Below are 20,353 nucleotides of genomic sequence, written 5' to 3'. Positions count from 1 at the left end.
CACAGTCGTTTGAAGAGGCTCCTAACATGGTAGCAAACACTGCGAGGGGAAGGCATCTTACGCTTGCCATCTGTCTTGCCGCACACTCCAGATGATGCAGTGTGCTGTATGCCATATCAAAATAAACTCTTTATTTTTAACAAAACTGCATTTAAGACACATTAGCAGGGTACTCAGCCAATCCCTAAATTTGGGACTGACCTTACTTAATTCCTCAAGGCATGCTGCCGCATTGCATCCTTCAGTGCTGGAGCTGGCACTGATGAGCTGCAGACTCCTACTCTGACATTTCAGAAAATGAGACTCTGTGCCACCGTAGTGCTTGGAGCCGGGCTGACTTACGCTGATTCACTGGGTAAAAGCGGAGTTTATCTTCAAAGGATGTGCGTGTGTGCTCACGAGGCTTGACTGTAGAGTAATCTCTAGGACAAACTGAGTTGAGAGCAGAGTCTGACGGGTCTAGGCGTCAGAGACCGAAGCTTTGGAGATGAAACTGGTGCTGGTGGAGGAGCTGGAGGGGCCGTGACCAGCAGCTGGCTCCTCACGCGCAGCTTAGCTGCTCTGTCCCCTGCAAGTTGCAGTTGGGTCACTGTAGTATCAGCTGTTCTTTTTCATGAATAGTTTGTTTTATTTTGTTTGCTTGCTGTGTGGGTGGCAGCATGAGATGTGTCATGATTCTCCGAGTGGTTTAATGAGCGTTTTCTGCTTTCTACTCCCTCTGCCACCCCTCCCTGTTGTCCTGCAGTTATTGCCTCTGTCCCCGGGTTGGTCATGCTACAGCTGGGCTAGTTCACTGCAGAGGCATGCGTAATTAGTCCCTTTTTTAAATCTGTAAATGAATGTAGAGTGATTTGAGCGCAAGCTGAACACTGTTTGCAAGCAGATCTGCTGCTGTCAGACGTGTAGAATTGTCAGGTCTAAGCCACAGCTGGTAGAAAAAACTGGCTTTGTGCATGCAAGCTAGCGATAATTGCGGATTTTACTGCTAGACCGCTTTGTGTCATTTTAGAAGTTCAGCTGAATAGAGAGTGCTTGAGCCACGGATGTGCTGCCTGTAACTGCTGGTGATCTTTAGGATAAGTAACTTCTCCAACCTGCTCCAAAACTTCTCTCTTTAATTTTTGTCTCAATCTGAAGTAAGCCAGGAGCTAGCGTGTGGGACACTATAGCAAAAGCACTTGCTGAAGAGTAGGAGAAAGTTAGCAACAGGCTGCTCTTGTCTGAGATCCTTGACCTGCTGCTCTGCTGTCGCTGTGAAGTCCGTTCCTGCATCAGTGACCTCGAGGGCATTGGGGAGGTGAATGAGTGATTGGAAAGCAGACTGGGCTCAAACCAGTGTTTAAAAACTTTTCTAGGTGAATATTGATTTCTCAGGAATTTGATCACTTTTCCTCTTTCTATTCTGGTTACAAACAAACAAAAAAATCACACACCACTTTCCTTCTCTTACAACTCAGAGGGGTTTCAAGGCTTGTTTTGTCCATCAGTCAAGAGTGAAATTCAGTGTTTGTCTCCTGAGGATGAATGAGGTCAGAGCAAATGTTATCAGTACTGATTCTTGTAGTTCATATTTATGGAAGCATTTCCTTCCACTTCAATAAGTGAAAACAAGCCAATCGTTCCTTTATATGAGTCCAGCTGTTGCCCCAGATCAACAGCCTGGTTGGGAGCTCGCTGAAAGTCAGTCGTCGTCTTCTGCAGTGGCATTAAATTCACTTTCTAGTGACCCAGTCATTTCCCCTGGCATTTCCAGCTCCAGTCCATGGGATTTATGCGCTGTTAGAGCGATGACGTTCTCCCTGCAAGAATTGGATTTACCTCATTTCACACTTAACGTCGAGCCGCTCTGCATGTAATGTCTGCAGCATCCCAAAGCCCTCGGAGGAGGGGATGAGTGAATGCACATGCTGGATTTATTTGAGTTATTACTCTTCGGTGACTAATCCACCTGGTTTCTCATTGTCATATTCTGTAGTGGCTTTCACCTTTTCTCCGAGCATTTCCTACTTAGTAGGAAGCATCGGTGCTCTGCAGCAGGCACGTTGCCTTTCCTCCATCGGTTACCCACTGTCAAGTGGCAGGTCGTAGTTCAGTTACTACCTTGGGTCGTAGCTCCTCCTTTGTCCCTGCACCATTGCTAAAACATCTGCCTCCCTTTGCTGGCACTAAGAGCTTACAGAGTAAACTCCAGCTTTGTTAAGATGATGTGTAAGACGCTTTTCTGAGTAATACTGAAATTTTACCCAAAAGTTGCGCCCTTGAGGACAATTCTGCTCTTATCTGGTTAAAGCTCTGTCTATGTAAGCACAGTTCTTACAAAATAATTATGTGCAGGGTAAAGTGAATTTTCTCCCTCTGTTTTTAACTTTATTCCTAACTGTTTGAAAACCATTGGATGGACAATAAGGGTTTTGAGTGGCAGAGCATGTTCCACTTTTTTGTAGCAGCTGCAGTGGGAGCCCAGGGTGCTCCGAGCATCATGCTTGTCCCTGTTACAGCACGGCCCTGGCAATCCCTGCTGCATCTTTGGCAGTTTCTGGAATATTAAATTCGCAGGAAAGAGCTAAAACGCTCCTATTTAAAACCATTCCATCACTTAAGAGTCTTTTGAAGCACCTTGTGGATTTAGAGGCAAAAGTCCCATGAAAGATACTTCTCCATCAACTTGTCTGATGCTGCAATCAGATGAGGGAGATTTTTTTTCTTGCCCCTTTCACACCAAAACCTTACACTGACTCTGCGGTGAGGAGGAGAGCTCGCACACACTGTCCGGGTTCCTGGACGCTCGAGGAGGTGTCAGTGCAACTCGCTGGCCTCAGGTGCCGAGCGGCGAAGCGTGGCACCGCTTGCCAGCCAGCGCCAGGCAGGGCTGCAGGGTGGCCGCATCTGGGGCGAGGAGGAGCAGGAGACACACGATGCCAAGGGCTGTACTTGTTCTGCTTAGTGGGCTTTTTTTTTTTTAGCAATAGTAGCAACTGATATCAAAACAGCTTTTGGCCACCTCAGCAAACCCAAATAGGCATTTTTCAAAAGATATTAAATCCTGCCTTTCTTCCCTTTATTTTTAGCACAGGAGAATCTTAGTGTGAATGAGGAACTTTACGCAAATAGCAGCAGTCATTTGAGGTTCTCGTACAGCACGAGGACTTTCCCTTTTTAAAATAAATCCTATTACTTCAGCTAGCTGCTAGGAATAACCTCTGCTTGCCACTGACGAGGCAGCGTGGGCCTGCGCCTCGTATTTCTTAATTCCTGCTGCAAGTCCTTCGGGAATGTTGTGTGCGGCGCTGTCTGTGGTGGAATGAGAACTGAGAAATCTGCGGGGCTTTCTCTTGGCTTTTCTGAGACAAGCCTGGTGTAAGTCAAAGCTCCCAGGGCTAACATTGGGGTTTTAGTAGGATCTGTAGGCAGGTTGAGTTGGGTTCCCATTGCACGAGGTGCTGGTGGAGTTGGTTGACCATTTTTTGACCTTGGAGAGCTTGCTGTCCCAGTCTGCCCCGTGGTAACCCTGCTGCATGGACTGGAAAAAGAGCAGAAATTGGACAGAAGAGCCATAGTGGGATAAGGTTTAGGTATGGGTCCTTCTGGGTGTAGCTAGGTTAGTGCAAGACTTGAAGAGGTTAAGTAGTGGGAAGTGAGACCAAAGTCCAGGTTTTTAATGACTTGAAATCTGAGGAATTGACAATTAGCTTTCATAGCAAAACAGGGCTGCTAAAAATTGCATTTCTTGCTTCGTTAAGACCTGTCTCTTTCATATGACTAAATTAAGTTCTGCAGACAGTCAGGAGCCAGTTGCAAAACAAGCCTGTAATGTGTAGTTAATGGTCCTGTATTAAAATGAAATTGCATTAAAGTCTGGTGTGTTGCAGCACAGACAGGACTGCTGTAAATGTGCCTTGCCTGGCTTAACCTCATTTTTTTCTGTTTTATGATGCCTGAGTGAGAGCAGGGGAGTTGCATCAGGACCACCTCTCCCTAAGGATCTTTGAGAGAGACGAAAAAAGATTGCATCCCTGTTTCAAGCTGTTGCAAGGACATCCCCGGTCCTCCGGCAGCAGAACAGGGAGCAGCTCGGTGGCACGTGCCTCCTCCCAGCCCCACCGTGGGACGGCTCCAGCCTTGGCGGTGTTACCTCTGCACCTTACCAAAGCCTGTGAGCTAGCATCTGACTCAGCTTTGTCCTTTTGCTGGAGTGAAAAAGCGACGTCTTGGGGTTTTTTTGTCTTCCTCCCCCTCCTCTCGCCGAGCCCGGGGCGTTGTGGAGGGGAGCTGTACGTGGCGCTGGCTACGTGGGCAGGGAGATGCTGTAGGAGGGTTCCCTGACCCCGGAGCCGCTGCAGTGATGCAGCCCATTGACGTACTTTCTCCTGCATCAAAGTGACGGTTGCCTGGCTGCCTCACTGAGCCCAGCGTGCTTTTTTTTTGTGTTTAATATTAAAGTACAAAGCCGTGCAAAAACCACATGCTTTTTTACTCTTTGAAGTGGTGCTGGCTAACTGCCTGAAAAACATTCTCCAGCGGTGGTGGAAAAAATCCCATTACGTTTTACCAATATTTTTGTTTTATTTCAGCCCTTTCTTTCAGAAGCTTGACAATAGTCCTCTGGAGACTTGATCTCGTGTTGCTGGCAGAGGCTGACCCATCCCCACAGCTGCCTGGCTTCAGTGCTGCAAACAGGATTTGCAAATAAATTTTGAAGAAATACAACTTGCATTTAGATGGCCACTTGGTGTTTTTCTTTCAACATTGTACAATCTGGTTTAACATCAAGCTCTCAGCAAACTGAGGGTTGAACATGCAGCCTGGTGTTGTAACACGTGCTCTTTGAGACTTAAGTCCAGAGGTTTTTGAGTAGCCTGAATGCATTACCGCTACCCTTATATAGCAGGCTTTAAGATGAAAAAATGAGTCAGTTTGGTATTTTCAAAATTAATGTATAGTTCCTGAGTAAGAAATACTGGACTAAACATTTTTGGAACAGGCAAAAAAGGAGGGGTAATAGGGATCAGCTGTCAAAGCTGACAGCGTGTAGCACTGATGGGTGCGTATGTAACCTGTAACTTTTTAGTGCACTGGTAATGTGTTCCTCAGAGCTTCATCTGCTGAATGAAGATGTTAATTAGCCAAGGACTAACATCTCTGCTTTTATGCATTACAATGCTAGGTGTGCATACCAGGGGTGAGTCTCTTCTGTGATCTTTATCCAGGCCTGGTCGCTAAAAGGCGGTGTTTCAGGGATAAAAGTGGCCTTCTGTAGCTTGCCAGCAGTAGCACAGCGGGGCAGGTGGCACCTCGAGTCTGCTTGGAAAAGATACTCTTTCTGTTTTTTCTGTCAAATGCAATTAGCATGAAATTGCAGGAATGCAAATCAGGATTTAAGGGCACACAGCAAGGCTGGACTTGGCTTCTGAGTCATTTTAAAGGTAAAAGCTTTTTGCAAACATAAAAGTCAATAGAAGTCTTTCCATGAGACTTTCAATGTCTGTGGTCATAAACTTTCTTAAGTCAAAATTCATTGCCTCTTTCAGTGGGAGATGCCAGCCGTCCACGCAAGGGTGTGTTCATTCTAAGTTAGATCTTAGCACAAACTCCTTAATTTTTTTTGTGCAGAGATACAGAAGCGTGCTGAAAGGGTTTCTGCAGCCAAGCCGTGTAAAACATCTGCGGTTATGGCCCAGAGCGTTCAGCTGCCTTATGCTGTCACTGTGCTGCGGCCAACGAGCGGCACAAGCAGTGCCCCCACGGTAGTTCGTGTATTTGTATAAATGACTTAGAAAACTGGTAAAATTCCACTAATCACTCTGTAAGTGAGCTTATCATGGGATACGAGTTTCCTGTTGCTTGTTCCCTACTGCTCAATGCAATAAAATGAGCAGACAAAGTCATGTTGGTTTCTGTATTGGTGCCTGTCATTTGTTCCAGTTTAGGTTAACTTACCTCTACAGAGGTTATGGTTTTCCAGTTTTCCTCTACCTTTTAACTCTGTTTTAGATATTTAGAGATGAAGACTATGAACAGGTCCTTTTAAAATGTATGAGCATGACATAAACTATGTTATGGGCAGGGTGCTGATGAGCAGATGTTTGTTTGATGCCTTTTTCACCTTAAAAAAACACAGGACAATCCCATCCAGAGTCTCTGAACTGCATGCAAGGCTGCAGAGCGAGGTCAGTATTGTATTTGCTGTTGTGGCTAAAAAAGCTTGATTCATTCTTTCTGCCTTTTATGTGTTTTTATTAACTGAGGCAAGGGACTTCTGTGGCGACTAGGAATGCTGACTATGTGAAAAATGCCCCATCCTACAGCGCTGCTGCTCCCCCTTATCCACCCATCCCTCACTGCCCGTGCTGAGGGCACCGTCTCTGCTCACCGCACAAATACCTTCCCGTCCTGGGAAGTGTCACCGGTGTTCATCATCGCGTCCGTCATCTGTGCCAGGCCCCCCCTCAGTGCCAGCATGACCCCGTTTGGATGAACCCGGTGCTTGCAGGGGGTCCTCAGCTTCCCCAGCCAGACCCAGTGCCGCTGGGTGCCTGTTGGCACGCTGAGCAGACAAGGCAGCCACCGGCATGGCACAGCCACAGCAGCGGAGATCACAGTGTGTTGTAAGCCTCCCCTATGTCTGATATCACAGGCGATGAGATTTCTTGGTTTCATCGTTGTGAAGAGGCTGCACGTATTAAATAGGACTTTCTGGATCACTTTGTGTGGAATCTTTATGCTTATTCTTCTGGAATATTCCTGAGAAAACAGGAGTAGTGGAAAATTGTATGTACCTGTGGTGGCCAATTGAGGCCATTTTTTCTTGGAAAAATCAGTAAGTGATAGCAGATTAAGTTTTTATTTCTTGACACAGTTGTCCACAAAGAGCAGTTTCAGTCACTTGCGCTCTTCCAGCCTTAGGCCTGTCTCAGCTCTCAGGAGCTGAGTTGAACTTTGGGTTCATCGTGTACTGGTTTGAATCAATCTGTTTGGAAACAAGGGGAGCTGATCCTGATGCAAAACCTCAGCGTTGCCAGCTGGATGGAGGGGGTGATGTTGTAAGCTGGGGCCCAGGCCGCTGCATTGGGGTTTATTTCAACTTGGAATGATCGCACCAAAAGCCGAGGAGGCTTAATTTTTTCTCTTTTACTGGGATAATTATGTTTGTTCAAGCTCTTCACTTGCTAAATTTGGTGCTTTGTTTAATATCTCTTCAGCATACGTGGTTTTTTGGACCAAGTTTAAAAGCTCTTCTGTCCCTGTTATGTAAACTTCCTTTAAAGGGAGTGAGATGTAATAGTCTGGCACATTTCGGGGTGGGCAGGCAAAGCCCAAGGTCTTGCCTGCTCGGGAGGCTGCTGCTGTTGAGGAGCGTGCAGACTCGCAGGCTAGCGCCTGTACCAGTATAGCTCCCCGTCCGGAGGGTAGTCCTGCTCTGGGATAGAAGTGCCTTACACTGGTTTTAACTAAACCCAGTTCTAGGCGGGCATTTTGTTCTAGATTTAAATGGGAAGACTGGGCTGACTGCTTCTTTTTCTTAATTGCCATCGCTGTCAGTCATCACTCTCACAAATGAAAGGTGCGAGATCTGCTAGTTTTAGTGCAAGGGTAGTGTAAATCTCGTGTTGATTATTTAGGCTCATCTGGTCTAACTTTACATGGAAATGTTCTAGGAGCCCTCACTGTCTAAACTTGCTAAAAATTTGAGAGAATTAAAAGCAAGAAGCCCCAAACAGCTAGAAAAAGTAATTTTAAACCAGTTTTTTGCTGTATCTGCAAGATGTTTTGACCACCTTTTTTCCACACAAACACACTTCTTGAATGCAGATGAAGCAAACAGGAACAAAGTGTTTCTTAACTCAAGACTTTATCGGACTAGAGATTTTTTTATTCAATGGTCTATTTTGCCTTGGAATCTGTTTACAGTGTAATTTGAAGTAGACCACTTCAGATTAGGGTTAGAGACTTATTTTGACGAGTTACTAAAAATATTCTTAGTGTCCTGTGTTTTCCTGCTTAGACACACAACTTTCTATTTGGCGAGTGAGTTCACACAGAAACAGGGAGGCTAAATCAACTGCAGAACTGTGTTCCTTGTCCAGTGTGTGAATGGAAACTGGGGGCAAAAAGTGCCCTTGGGTCATTCTGAGAATTTTGGTAGAGGGTTGACTTTGCGGTCCCTTGGGACTTGAAGGCGCAGGTGAGCAGGTGCCAGCAGTGCTCAGGTACATACAGTGTACGCAGAGGATGGCACCTGCACAACAGCAATTGCTTAATGACGTACATTCAGGGAAGCTGGAATGCCTTACATATCTCTGTTTTTTCTAAGTTCTAGTAGATGATTTTCTAAATATAAGCACCAGCCCAATGAAAAAAAAAAGGGAGCCAAAGGTTGCCCATTACCTGAAGGCAGATCCCTCACGTGCCTTCTGGTGCAACCGTTTCACCCAGTGTGTAAGTTCTTTTTTTAGCTTCTCTGCCTTATTTCCAGCCCCAGCCTTTCCTCGGCAGTTCCCAGTCCCAGCCCTGAGCTCAGAGCTGAACCGCTGCCAGCCCAGCGTGATTTCTATTCCTGTAAGACAGACAAAAGAAAGCGACCTTCTGCTTCCTCTCCCTGTCTGCCCAGTGGATTCCAGTGCTGATATAGGAGTTGCTCCTTGTTGCAAACCCTCACATGATGTTGCAGTCATCACTATTACCCAAAAGAGCCGGGTTTGCATGAAAACAGCCGCACAGACCCTGCAGTCACATGGAGATACTGGCCTTTTCTTTTAGGGTAATTACTTTGGTGGTTGAAACAAGTGCAAAAGTAGTCATAGGGCTGATGAAACTGTGTCCTCATCTGGGTTTGGAAGCAAGCCTCTTGGGTTTTGCTTGCCTGCAGCTGACTTGGGGAAGGAGGGGAGCCCCCAGTTGTACTGACCCATTGTGAGTTTTTCCTGAGCATCTTTTTTGCCCTCTGTAGCTACATCAGTAATGAAAACAAGATGACTAGAGAAAGTTACAGAACTGCTCTCATATTGGTGTGTTTTATGGGTGTATGAAGAAGGCAGTAGTGTTTATGCTCATGTGATGTCTCCACTGCAAAAGGTCACTCACATTTCTAGCGAAATTAGGAGCTGGCCCCCAGGTGCAAGTGGGTCCCTTCTGCAGTCAGGAGCTGGCAGTGAATAAGCATCCCTGAGCAGTTCCGCTCACAAGTGTCGCACCAGCCAGCTTCAGGATACCTCGAGCTGTTAAATTATTCCTGAACGATGAAGTTAAGAATTTGAGTTTTAGCTTAACATTGAGCTCTAGGGTGTGATTTTTCAGAAGGTACCACTGTGGAATTAGGGGTCTGAATGTCCCTGGTGTAGACGAGGTTCCTGCCTTATGAAAAAGATTCCCACTTTGGGTCTCTGAGGCTTAGTTAGCAGTAGGGTGCTAATTACTTTATGGGGTCAGAGGATTTGGGGTTTGTATTAGGAAAAAAAGAGATATATTTAGTGCAGTGCATACCCAGACATGACCAGCTCCAACCTTGGAGCGTTGCAGTTATGGCGTGGTGCTGGACAGACGTTGTGATGTTCTGCTTTGCTGTTCAGCCCTGGGCTGATGCAGCGATGCAGTACTCAAGATGAGACCTCCCTGCGTGCTACGGGGATGTGCCCGTTCACTTTAGTTCAGCCTAGCAGCATGCTCGGAGTCCCAGCAATTACATGATAGTGGATGTTGCTTAACTCCATCCTGAATCACGTTCTGCCATGCTCAGAGGTCTAAGTAGCTCTCTGTCAGCGTGCAAGATAGTAACACAAACAGGGATGAGGTTTGTTTCGATTGAAGGTCACTGAAGGACTCTCGGGAGTTAGGTTAGCGGAAACTGCTCTTTTCTCACTGCTTGAGATCTGTAGTTGGTATCTGGAGATATTGCCCACGGCTGTCAAGTCAATGCGTCACTTCATCCCTGTTGCAATATTGAACTTTCTTTAGCAACAGTCCGTCTAGGCACTGTATTTTTCAGGGCACGGTTGCCTTGATTCATTGATGGCACCATTATGCCTACAGAGAATTTTTTGCTTTCAGTCTCTTTCCCTTGAAACCCCTGTTGCTCCACTCCAGCACTGTTTACAAGTTCTTCTGCATCTTTCAAGTGACTCTGTAGGAAAAGCAGTCAGTGTTTCGTCCTGGAGTTTCATGTAGACTGTGGAAAGGCACTGCAAGCTCTCACTGCAGATATGAGTGCATCTGATTTCTTCACTGACTCAAGATGCAACTGCTGTAAACTGAATTCAGGATTTTAAAGCTACACTGTACTTATTTTGCTCACATCCTCGCCCCTGAGAGTATTTGCAATGAGTAACCTTACACACAGCTTTGGAGACTCTTCACTACAGAAGCAGAAAGCATTTGCAAAACCAACAGCAGAAAAACTTTGGTGGTAAAGGAAGCAGGTGTGACCCAGCTGTATCCAGAGCAGATGCACTAAGTATAGAGGTTTCCATGTGGATTACTAATCCTTGGCAATAATTGCAGTTTAAAGCAAAGTAAAAAAATTTTTCTGAGCAGCTCACACTAAAGATCTCATCTGTGAACATGGAAAACCAGCTCTGCTGTGTTTTTGACTGAGTAAAGCAAATGCCAGTCCATGTTTCGAGCTCTGCTAGTTGAAATGTGCTCTAAAGGCCTCTGGGGGAATTGTTTGGCTGCTCTGAGATACCTGGCTGATAGAGCACCTAGGAATTTAGCATAGAGGTATGTAATTCTATTTTATTTGACTCTTCCCCTTGCTTTGCAGAACAGAATGGGTGGTTCCTGGTATTATCATTTAGACCATTCTTCTTTTCACTTAAGGTGGAGATCACACGATGTTTTGAAATGGGGCAGACTGAAAACCAAAAAGCAAAACTTTCTACATGCAATGATTGTGCAAACACCATCTGGCCCCTAGGGCCAACCTTTTAGTCACTGCCAATCCCGACAAACGCAATCAGCAGAAGCCAGGTGTTGTGAATGCTCTGGTTTTGATAACGTGGCTTCAAAAAAGCCTTCTGAATATACAAAGTGTAAAGCAATGCTCTGACAGCCGAAAATGTACTGGGATTTATATGCTTGCTTTGGAAGCTGGTTTAGGTGTGCTGTAGCCAACTCTGTATCAGCCCCTTCAGTCACACAAAGAGGCTGAAATGCCTTTGGCTCCCATTCCTGAAGAGGTTTCTTCGTGGCTCTGTGCTACACCAAGGCTCATCAACGAGCTAGTCAGCGTTTTTCTTGTTTGCTCAGCATCAGCTGAGTGCTGCTTCCCAACACTGTGAGGCTTCTCTAGAGAACAGTCATACAAAGAGCACTGCTAATCTTCCTGCACTTGAACAGAAGGTATTTAAATTTAAAGTAAATATTTTTGCCATAATCTTAGGCTTTTTTTTTTTTTTTTTTCTCCCCATCCTTCCCCCCAAGCTTGATGGTTGTAAATGCTCGCCTTGTGCAGACCCTGAAATGAAACCAAATCCAATACAAAAGAATCCGAGGGGCGGTTAGCTCATCTCCCAGCAGAGGCTGGGGGGATTAATTCCCGTAGCCTTACAGGGCACCTGTGCTGCTTATCATTTTCATTTTTGACGTTGCAGAAAGTGGGCTGAAGGGAGAGACTTCACCCTGAACCCCTTGGCTTCAGTGCAGGCCGAAGCCTAGAAGGAAATAAAATCAGCCTTGAATTCTGGTCTGAAGGTCAACAAGTAAGAGTGACGCTGGAGCGGATGGCCCAAGTTCCTCAGTGTGGGATATCTTGTCCTCCAGCATCAGATGACCTCATCTGAGCCTCCCAGATGACCAGCTCTGCGGTGACACCAGGGTAATCAAAGGGCTTCAGACCACGCTATCTTCAACTTGGCCTGCAGAGCAGTAGCGAAAGGTCTCTGTGAGTCTGTGTATAAAAGTCATAAAAGGTTAAATTACAGTGAATTCTGCTTCCAGGCTTATTCACACATGTGTGGGATCAGATGTCTGGTCTCTACGTGCCGCCTCACCGCTGACTGTAACTGTGGTGTTGGGTCGGTGCCAGTTCTGGGGAAAAACCCTCCGTGGCAGCTCAAGGCTTTGCTCATCTGGTTGTTTGAGCTCGATGCTGCTGGGGCAGGATATTCTGCTGAAAGTGTCACTGCAGACCAGCAGAAAACAATGAAACAAAGCTAAACTGCTGTTTGCTTTAACAGCAGTTGCAAGGCTATTTTTAGCTACTTTGAAATGCAATTTGAATGCATGTAGGTATAATAGCTGCAGTCAGTGTAATGAACAAACCCTGTTTCTTTTTCCATAACACAAAAAAAAAAAAGGTAGCTGAGGGGCATATTGTGCTGGAAAAGTTCTTAGCAGCTGTGTTACCCTGATTATTTACCAGTTCCCTATCTTCTCAAGAAGTGTTGAGCAAGCTATGCCAGGCCATACAATGAGGATATTGTAGCTTGTGGTTCTGATGTCATTCCCACCAAACACTCTTTCCACAATGAAAAGTTGAAGTTATTTGAAACCAAACTCCTTCCCCTTTCCATCCCCTGCATGCAGAGCTGTGTGAAGTTCAATAAACGTGCTCTGCCCTGCTTGCTCAGCACAGCCACTCTCTGAAGCCCTGCAAAGGTCCCAGTATCTTCCAGTGAATAGACACTATAGCAGGCACAGTGCTCCCAATAAAGGCTAGTCCTCGCAGGATTGGCCTTGAATCCTTATTTTAGGGTTTTCTTGTAATCCTCCTTAAATTCCCTGTGGCTAGCTTTCTTGCTAAGCATCTGATCCTATTTTGGGGAGAAGCAAAATCAGTTTGAGATTATAAAAAGCCGAAGCGTTCTGCTCACAGACTGCAAGCAGAGAGGTGGCTTTGAATTTATCTGAACGTTCATGTGGTACAGGAAAATATTGGCTGTTTAGGAGTCTCAGGAAAGTGACTTATTCCTGTGATAAGATCACTTTTAAAGGATGGAATTTTATCTGGACATTACAGTGACTTGAGGAGCATAGATATGTCAGGGGCTTGTTTCTTTTAATAGCTGTGCATTACTGACAGGGAAATTCTCTGCTGCTTTCTCCACCAAAACACAGAAGCTCTGCCAGCTGACTCAGACCTCGTTTCTGTTTTCTTTCCTTTTTTCCTTATAAAAGCGTTTGGCATCTCCTTTTACTCTTTTCAACGTAGCCTGATTTTGGGCCTCCCAGGTAGAAAGCGGAGGCTTGCTCTTGAGCTGTGCCAAAAAGCTTGAGAGTGGGCAGCGATAAAGGTAGCGTCTAAAGGAGGAGGTTGTGTGGACACAAACACGAGTGACCCAAGGGTGTCTGTTATAAAACAGGGTGGTTTCAGTGGGTTTTGGGTTTTTTTGCAGTGGTGTCTGTTGGGTGGCTGGCAGTCATTCTCCTTTACACTCTCTGTTCAAGTTTTGATGTGCAGCTCCAAGGTACATCTGCCTGTTCCTCCGCTTGCAGCGGCGGATAAGAGCATCGCAATTGCATGGTATTTAAGTTAGTATTGCATTTCAGGTTTGGGGGTAGATGAATGTGGCTGACTTAGTCAGAGTGTTTTCCCTCTTCAGGCATTTGCTTATCGGTAGAAAACTCAAAAGTTGTTTCAAAACCTTTCCACCCACTCAGCACCCAAGCAGTTGCACAGTGGAGGGAACTGCCAGGCTGCTCACTCAGCTGTGTCGTTGCTGATGCCATCAAATTTGCTGATCTCATGATGAAGTAACTTTTGCACAAAGCCGATAAATTCACGTGACCTTGCGGTGCAACTGGAAAGGCCTTTGTACGCTCAGCAAAGAAGGGAATGAAACGCTGTACCGTGTTAAAACTTCCCCGGCATGCTTTAAATGTCTTGAGTGCTGCTGCTTGCAGCATTTCCCAGCTCAGATCTCAGGAGCTATGGGAAGCTCTCGGGAAGTTTTCTGATACTCAGCCTAAACTTCCCTTTCCTTTATCTCCTTCTGTAACTTAATACTCCTCTACTCCTCTGCCCCGACACAGCCCAGCTTCCTGCTCAGTCTTTATACCCTCCCGTTGAACGTGGGGCTGCTGTCAAGCCGTCCCAGTCAAGGTCAAGCTCCACAGTGGTCTAGCCAAGATATACGTATTTAGTTCCCAGTCTGACCACTAAAATCAGTAAGCTGGTACCTCTCTTTGGGCCATGATTGAAGACACAAACCTGTGTGGGAATTGCGTTTGTAGCCAGGGCAATCTCTGGACTTAAGGACCTGAAAATCCGTACCTAATCACTGCGGAAATGATTGCATATGAAAACAACTTAAGAGCAAAATGGTGAAGAAGAACTCATCCTTCTTATCACTTCTAGTGGGATGATTGGGATTAGGTGTGCTGGTATTGTGGGTTTGCTGCTGGATGGCCGGAGCAAAGCTGTGCGCGTTCCTGGCAGGAGCCGCAAGGACATATAGACATATTTCTAGTTTTGCATTATTAAGATGTATACTAACCGAGAGGAGTTTTTTAAAGCATCAGTGTTACTCTTCATAGTCCCTTTTTGGAAAGAAAGCATGGGTGCCTAGGTGAGGGTTTTTGTCTGTGACATCAGCTGCACTTTAAGCAAAGCATAAATATTCCAGGACGTGACAGTGGGCAATTTTCAAGAAGCCAGACTACAAAACCAGCCTTCATTGCAGCGCTCTGTGTGAAGTACTCATTCTTCCGTCCCTTTTCTTTGGGTAAGATCACAAAATCCGTTAGCTTGCACTTCATGAAGATGTTTGAAGAGCATGTATTTACTTAAAAGATGATAAATGTCCCTGAGCTTAAAAATCTTCACAGGAGTGATGAATATTTTTGCTGAGACAGTTGTGGAGCAGCAGATTTTAAATGATCCTTGAAGTACAGGAATTTATGAGCTGATTTTGAAGAGGAAGAAGGAAGCTCTCCTTTCCACTCATCTGGAGAGAAGGCATTCATGCTGGGGAGGAGATTCAGGGTGTCAGGGGGCTCATGAGTTCTTGCGATGGTTTCTGCAAGCAGAGGGATGGCATTTATACGGCTCAGTCATCTCTGGCTCTGAGAAGCAGAAGAGGAAACTGCAGGTGACTGGAAAGGAGCAGATTCAAAGCGAGAGCCTCTGCTGAAACTCGTGCTGGAGCTTGTTCTGCTTTTCTGCTTGCCTTTCCTTCCTAAATAACTGCTGCTCATGCTGGCACAGAGCGCCGAGTTTCACGGGGGCTCTGAAGCACATGAGGAACAACTAGCTGCTGTGAAATTTTGTGGCCTAATTCTTGTAGCAGTGCTCCTGTGGAAGCTGTGAGCGCTTGCTGCTTGTGTGCAGGGATTTGGTTTTCCCCTCTGTGTACTTCCTCTGTGACCGCGCTGGCTGGGAATGCAGGAAGGATGAGCATGGAGCAGACTTTGCAGTGCAAGTTCTTGATTTATTTACTATCCTCAACCCATAACAGCCTTGACTACAGCCCGACTGTGGTTCCTGGTTTAAATTGTTATTAGCGTTTATTATGTATCTGGCCACCTGTATTGTACTGCAGAGTAATAGGAGCCCGCTGGTGGCTCCAGATCTTCAACACCGTGAATGCACCCGCAGCTCCCACGCACCAGCCAAGGAGAAACCTGAAGTGCATCAGACTTTGCATTTCAAACCCAGTCCCTTGCTGCTTGTGTGATGGCTCCAGGTAACAACTGGATGTAAATACCTTTGCGCTCTGTAGGGTTTTTGATTTATTTGTTTATTTATTTTATTTTTTTTTAATGCAGGGTCTAAAAATAAGGTTGGAATGTGACACAGGGGACACAATCTGCAGCACTGGGGTGATGGTTGTGTGTAATTATCGTGGCAGTCCTGCCAGAGGCTGCTGCAGATAAATTGGAGAGAAGGGGGAGTTTCAAGCCAGACCTAATAACAACAGCATGAGTTAACTGAGGAGGGTTCAGGCTACCCTGGAAACGTGTTGGATGTTCTGCAGCTCAGCTGGCAGTTGTGTCCTGCAGGATTTCACGCTCTCTCAGCCAGATAATCATTTCCTTTAATGGGAAGGAAATGGAGCTACGTGTCTCGAGGGGTACTCTCTCCTTCCAAAATCCTTGCCCAGTTTGAAACTAGAGCAGCTGGAGACAAAATACTTAAGCAATTAATGGAACTTCTGGTAGAGACAGAACTGTATCCGAGAAATGTGCCCTCTGTCCTACAGCTGCACTACACACCAGCTGCTGTTAGAGTGTGACATGGATATCCAGGAAGAGTGGCAAGCAGCCATGCCATCCTTCTCTCTGAACAGCTGTGCTGCTTGTAAAGCTCCTCTGAAATTTGGGCAGAAACTCGTTAGGGCACCAGGGCTGTACCCCGTGTCACTGCACACCTCGGCTGGGTGGCTGCTCAGCCCACCGCTGCACTGCTCGGCCCGGCTTTGTGCTGCAAGCCCTATTTTTGCTGGAGATGTACGTTGCCGCAGGAGTGCTCCCTTCCCTTGGGGAAAACCCCGGAGTCTCCACTCGGAGCTCGGGGATTTCTGTGCTGCAATACAAATAGAAGGGGGAGCATGTTGCCTTCTCACCCAGATTGTGCAAAAAGCAAATTTACTTGTGTTTGCTCTGACGTGTTGGCTTCAGGGAAAATAAAAGCCCAAGAAACACATTGCTTTCAGTATGGAGGATAAGGCTTCTCTTGGCCTAATAACGATGTGATTTAAGCTTTAGCCCTGGTGACAGCAGCTCTGAAGGGTCTGTCGCTGCTGCGCTGGAGCTGCTGGTGGCTGCAGGAGGGACATTGAGTGTCTTCAAATACAGTTACAGCCTGTGGTAAAGAGGCTGTAATTTGTCTGGGGAGGGACAGCGTGAGGGGACGTTTTGCAAATCTGAAGGAGCTTACGGGTACTTCCATAACTTGTTTACTGCTAAAGTGAAATGTTTTGGCGTCCCGGCTGCTCTCCCGTGCTCATCGTACAAGTCAAGCTGCAGGTGATGCAAAATAAGGTGTGGAAAACAAGCTGAATCCTTTCAGTGCTGAAATGCAGATAAACACTCATCCTGAGCAAGAGGCAGAGCGAAGCCCGCTGCTTCCTACCACTGCCTCTTTAGGGAGCGTTTCTCCATCCTGGGATGGCTCCTCAGCTGAGCTCCTTGCTGCGCTCTCCCGAGTATTGTCTCATGCCATAGAAAGCTGGAGGTCTTTAAGGAGGCGGGTTGGGGGGGAAGGAAAAATTTGCTGCACTCAGGAAAAAAATTCAATAACTCATTCAGCTGTTAAGCTACTGATGGAGGAAGTGTAAAAGAAAAATGGAGCCTGCTTTGTTCTGCCCAGACAAGGAGTAAATGCCATTGCCCTAACAGCCTTTTTCTGTTCCAAAAAAAGCATGAGGTCATCTTTAAAAGCAGTAACTGCTGAGTAGGTTTACACTGGGTTACCAGTCTCAGGCTTCCCCTTCGTTCCCCCCTTTCCTGGCACCAGCCCGGCTTGGCGTGGGGTTGCTCCGGTGAGGCGCGCGTTGCTCCGCTCCCGTGCTGGGGCTGCCGGCAGGCGCCTGGCCCCGCTCCAGGGCCTTGGTGAGGGAACTGCTCTCTAACGTGGGTCTCCCGGCAGGGCGGGCCGTGTGCCGGTGGGGGGCTTGCCTCCCCAGCTAGAGTCAGATGCACGTGGGCTGCCCGATCCAACATTGCCTATGAGCGGTGGGAGACAGTTTTATGCACCTCTGTGGCTCCGGAGTTGATGCCATCTCGGCGGTGCCGGGATGTTTCACCCTCCAGTGAATGCGCGCACGCCATCCTGCAGTGAAACCCTGCTGGTGATTGGGCTGCTCTTTAAAAGTAGTTTAGGTAAGGCTGAGATGCAGGAGGAGCGCATCCTCCGACCCCAACCATCGTCCCGCATCCCTTCGCCAGCACGGCGTACCCGAGTGTCTTATCCCAGCGGCCCCACCGTAGAAGATGATGATGCTGCTGGTGTGAGCTGCGCAGGCCGCTGGAGATGGGCTGTCCCGGTGCTTTCCATCGGGCAGCTGGACATCCATAAGAACCAACCTCATAGGCTTTTTTAATCCAAGGGGGAAGACAAGAGAAGCATAACTCTGGCAGTTACTCAGACATTTGCTTTTTTTATATTTAGTCTGCTAGGAGTGGCTGCTTCCAGCTATGAGAAGTATGGGAAGAATTCAGAAACCAGAGGGGTCAGTGCATATTTCTTTCCTGGTGTAATGCTTCCTGCCATTCAGCTGGAGAGGCAGCGTGTGGGAGCGTGCAGGTGGCACCGATTGCATAAAAGAGAAAGGGCTTTGTAACTGAGCCTGGCGTTTTGTGCCGAGTCAATGATTAACAGTTTTGGGTGGTGTTGAGTGTCAGTCTTGCAGTGCAGCGCCGTACACCTCGCAGGGTGCAGATCAGAGGCGTGTTAAGGCAAGCCCAGTTTCTCAACGTGCTGCCGTGCCAAGGGTGGCAGTTTCACCCTTGTGAGCTGGATCCTGTTGTAACGTTTCGGTGCAGTGCCGAGGGCAGGGTGAGAGGAAGGGTCCCTCTTTGCATCTGGTGGGACGCAGCAAGGTGCAGGATGCACAGCCGAGCCCTGACCCGCAGTGACCTCACTCTGTGCCACGGGGCCGCGTGATCCCTTGCCTCTGAATGGAGCCGGGAAGCATCGCTGGGGCAGGGCCGGTAAACGGATGAAAGGGCTGCATGGGCAAAGCCCGGCTTTGGAGCCAGAGCGAGATGCTTGGTGGAGGAGGCGTCTGCTTCAATGCCGAGCTTGCGCTGAGTCACGGCTCGTCAGAGTCAGCACTGCTGTCACCACTGTTACTGCACGCTTCTGACTCAAGAGCTGCACTGGTTTCGGTTGGGTTTTTTCCCCACTAAAGCAGCTCAAATCGTTGCCTTTGCAGTCCACCTGCTACATGAAGAATTAACTTACGAAAAAGAAAACCTCTGTGAGAAGCAGAGGTGCCTACTCTGTGTCATAAATCAGCCTGGCTTTGATGTTCGAGGGCTGTGCAGAACAGATGCTTGGTACCGAAAGCGCAAAACAGTCCCACGCAAATGTCCTTTTCACACCTGCCTCAACAGAAACATTGGAGCGCAGGTTGTAATACGCTGCATGAAGCACCCTGGTTCGTAAACACTGAAAAAACCTTTGTTGCTGAAGGTGAACAAAGAACGTGAACGTAATAAATCTCCTTCTGTAATACTTATCGGGATCCTTTAAATTCTTTTGTTTAATGATAAAACCTGATCTAGAAGAGCACATTTGTGGCTCTTCTTGAGTCAAAGAGGGAGCTGATGCAGGACATAGTTATAAGCATCCTGGAGTGCTTTTGGTTCATAATACACAAACCAGTTTAAATCAGCAAATCCTGATCATTCCAGACTTTATCCTAACTTAACTGTTGGGCCTCTGTCCTCCAGTGCTTTTCCTAAAATAGACAGAAGCACTTACAGGATGATCGCTCTGCTGCTGGAGGAACGGGGATGGCAGCTCGGAGAGTTGCGAGACCGTCTGATGATTTCAGCCCTCCTGGTGTTGCTTACCTCCTGGTGTTCCCAGACGGCATGAAAAACGTGCGCTGATTTAACGTTAAGGCAAGAGGAGTCATTTCCCAAAATTGGGTCATCCTCTCTGGGCAGTGCTGCCCTTCCCAGGAATGCTGCTGGGGAGAAGTGGAAGATGGATTAGGTAGGAGGGCAGCGCCAGGGGCAGGATGAAGACAGAAGGTGCAATGGCAAAGATGCAGGAAGATTTATTTCCTGCTGAATGATGTCCGTTCGTGACTCAGCAAAACGCGAGTGGCATCGTTCTGCAGAGTCATGAGCAGATACCGGGAGAAGAAAACTCTGCCCTCACCAGGCGCTAGCTGCTTTCTGGGGGCAGGGGCAGGAGGAGGTCCATCGTGGCCAAACACCGAAGGCTTCGCCCGCCTTGCAGGAAGGAAGCCCAGCTGTACGGATTGTTTCTCTGCAGTCAGATGACAGAGTGGAGGCAGGAGGATGTGCACGAGACCCGGGTGTCCTGACTGTCCTGTACCTGCTCCCCAGGCCCAGCTGCAGATGTCGCCTCCCCATCCTTTTCCAAATACTGATTTCTTTAAAACATAAATATTGGAAAAGGGACAATGTAGCTGCATCCTGCGTGTCATCCTGCTTTGCATCACGCATACTTCACTGCATGTGCTTCTGCATGGCTTTTTTCCAAATACCTTTGCCTCACAAGTTATTTACACACCCCTGTTAGTCTGTTGAATTACATCTTTAAAGTTTGTTTTGGCTTTTAAAAAATCCCAAGGACACCCTTTGTGTGCCATGCAGCAACCCACCGGACCTTTTGGTCCAGTTGCTAACGGCGGCATTCTGTTAATTGTTCACCAAGGTAACAGAAGCCGGTTTTAAACTCCAGCTGGGCAGAGCAGTCCTGGAGTGTGGCCGAATTACCTGA

General features: G+C 47.2%; 1 protein-coding gene across 4 annotated transcripts in view; it reads left to right on the top strand.

Annotated features, from left to right (window-relative positions):
* GNG7 (G protein subunit gamma 7) overlaps positions 1–20,353 on the top strand; it is a 79,925-nt gene that overhangs the window by 48,099 nt on the left and 11,473 nt on the right. The window contains exons 4-5 of one of the 4 annotated variants that reach the window (XR_015261151.1): positions 3,941–4,153; positions 4,572–4,712. The exons of 2 other annotated variants lie outside the window; for them this stretch is intronic. The gene's annotated coding sequence lies outside the window, so the exon portion shown is untranslated. Of the gene's footprint in view, positions 1–3,940; positions 4,154–4,571; positions 4,713–11,850; positions 11,870–20,353 lie in introns of those variants that run through there. One more of the 4 variants, XM_086767271.1, reaches the window with a different exon arrangement.

Source organism: Chlamydotis macqueenii, chromosome 26 (assembly GCF_036417535.1).
Source record: "Chlamydotis macqueenii isolate bChlMac1 chromosome 26, bChlMac1.mat, whole genome shotgun sequence".
NCBI lineage: Eukaryota > Metazoa > Chordata > Aves > Otidiformes > Otididae > Chlamydotis > Chlamydotis macqueenii.
Note: the sequence above shows the minus strand (reverse complement) of the source record. Positions and strands in the feature narration are given on the sequence as shown.